Genomic DNA, 2,746 nt, shown 5'->3' with positions numbered 1-2,746 from the left:
TTAGTTATAAAAAATTTTTTTCTCCAAGTTGCCTTGCTAGGTGATTGTACCTAGAACTGACCTTCAGCAGAAAGACAGGAAAAAGCCACTTGAAAAAGCTGTCCTTACAACATGGTTCCAGGGGAAGTAATGCATAGTCACCATGCAGTTTGACAGGCTTAAATTAATGATTTGATTTTTCTCTAGAAAAGATGAAATCTGAGGTGGTATGTACCAGTGTTGAATCTCATGTAGAAGATTTGCAGTGAGAGACAGTGAAAAGATAAAAGGAGATATTTCTGGTTTTTGTATGTTTTGTTTGTGTGAATATTAGAAAAAATTGGAGCTTGTTCCCTCCTTCCCCACTGCCACCCTTATTTTAATAAAATACCATGTGTAGATCATCTAGAGTCTGCTATTTTGAGAATTTCATTTATGACTCATTCAGCTCTCTAGTGGGTCTCCTGACTTTAGTTACGTTTTCTTCTGGTTTTCTTCTGAGAGAGAAAAATTCAGAGTATACAAGGGGAGATGCCACATATCGTATAAGTGTGACACATGTGTATGACTGTGTGATAACTGTAAAATGATAGTGCACTATTAAAATCTCCAGATACCAGGGTACCTTTCAGTGGGCTTTAAATGATGGATTGTGGATATACAAGACGAAGTTAGATAGGCTTTAGAAGATTCTACATTCATGCAAATCATATTAGAAGGTAATATTTTTAAAAACAGTGTTATATATTCCTTTAGTATTTTCTTTTTGTTTTCCACACAATCTTCTTTCTTTCTTATCTCTCTATTTTTTTCTTTTTTTTGTTGCCCTGGCTAGAGTGCCGTGGTGTCAGCCTAGCTCACAGCAACCTCAAACTCCTGGGCTCAAGTGATCCTCCTGCCTCCGCCTCCCAGGTAGCTGGGACTACCAGCATGTGCCACTATGCCCGGCTAATTTTTTCTATATATATATTTTTAGTTGTACCAGCTAATTTCTTTCTATCTTTAGTAGAGACGGGGGTCTCGCTCTTGCTCAGGCTGGTCTCGAACTCCTGACCTTGAGCGATCCTCCCACCTCGGCCTCCAGAGTGCTAGGATTACCGGAGTGAGCCACCGTGCCCTGCCTATAATTTTTAATATGTGTAGACAGTGTTGTGAATCCTTGTCCCCTTAAGTCTTTCCTAGACATGGAAAGCATGCTGAATGTCAGGTGTTTCATAAAGGTAAATAGGCAAGTGCCTTCAGATGATACAATTGTTAAACATAGCAAAGGGGCATGCTATGTATTATTACATTCACTTAGTATTTCAAGAAGTATTTTAGGGAAAAGATGTCTATATTAAGAAATCAGAGCCCTGTTGGTTTTTCCAAGTAAGTGAAGAATGCTCTGAGCCTGCATTCTTGCTAGCGCCATTATAAATGAACTACAGGTGGCGATACAGCTGGTTCTGTTGTCCCACACAGCTCCAGGCCAACCCCTTTAGTTACAAGGTGTTTTATAATCCTCCTGGCTATTCACATAATGAATTGCAAGGCTTCTTTGAATTCCCATGTACTTAGGTTTAATTTTCCCAGCCCTGCTTTCTTCCCCACACATCACAGGCCTTCTAAATACATACCCACTGCTGCGCAGTGACATTGGTGGGAGGGGAGACATCCTCCGGGAACAGTCGCAAGCCTCCAAGCAGCTGATACTGTGGAAGAAATGGAATAGCACTGGGGCAGCTTTATTTCTTTAAGTAGTCCCTGAGTAAGGCCTCGATGTCATGTAGGTAAATTCAGTTCAGAACACACAGAATCTTTATTGGAATTTGTACATTCATCTCTCACAGCTGTGGAGAGTTTAGACTAATCACAGCTCTCACTGGGATACTATCATCTTGGTAATTTGAAAAAGGATCAGGAGCCTGCAGGCTTGGAACATCTTGAGAAAACTCTGGCTCTGAAATACATCATCACATGTGGGGGACACCACTTGCGGCATCATCGCAGAGAGCTTAAGAATGCTGAAATCAAGCATTTCTCTGGCGTGATTTCAAATGGCTTGAGAAATATGAGAACTTTTTTTTTTTTTAACTGCAAAACAGATTCTTTCCTCTTCCATCAACCCTGTTGCTGTCAATGTGTCCAGTGTTAGGTGCCAGAAATGAACATAGCCTCTTAATGTTAACAATGCCAAGGTTAACACGGCCACCAGGGGCTCTCTCAAGAATCTGTTAGGGTGTATTTTGACCCACAGACACGTTCTGAAGGCGTGCACCTCCTTAGTCTTTCTAGTCTCAGTACATTTCTCTTCAGCATCCTGGATAAAACCTGTCACTTTTTGCCAGACCTTCTCATGCTTTGGGGCCCCTCAGACACCATTTTTCATTGACCCCATGTTTCCATATGGTAGGGTTAGGTTCGAAATTGGCATTTGGGAGGCAGCTTCTGACAGCACAGAGGCCTAGTGAACCATGGTCATTTGTTCAAAAGGCCAGGATTCGCAGATGTGCTCTGAGAGTGTAATATAATTTTTGACCCCACCCAAATGGATATTTTATCACCATCCACATAGCAACCACCACACAGATCAGCCAGAGGAGGCAAGTGCTAATATATGTGGCTCAAACCAGTCAACCCTCTGAGGAGTCGGTAGTTCAGCCTCTTTTGGAGACTTTCACATTAAAACGTTCCTTTCGATTCCACAGTTCTGTGAGTATAGCTCCCTCTTACTCTCTATTTCGTATCATTTTTTTGCTTTACAATTTTTAACCTCTAGAAAGTTAAA

Source organism: Propithecus coquereli, unplaced genomic scaffold (genome assembly GCF_000956105.1).
Source record: "Propithecus coquereli isolate 6110/MARCELLA unplaced genomic scaffold, Pcoq_1.0 Scaffold2, whole genome shotgun sequence".
NCBI lineage: Eukaryota > Metazoa > Chordata > Mammalia > Primates > Indriidae > Propithecus > Propithecus coquereli.
The sequence above is the reverse complement of the archived record's forward strand: the minus strand, read 5'-3'. Positions refer to the sequence as shown.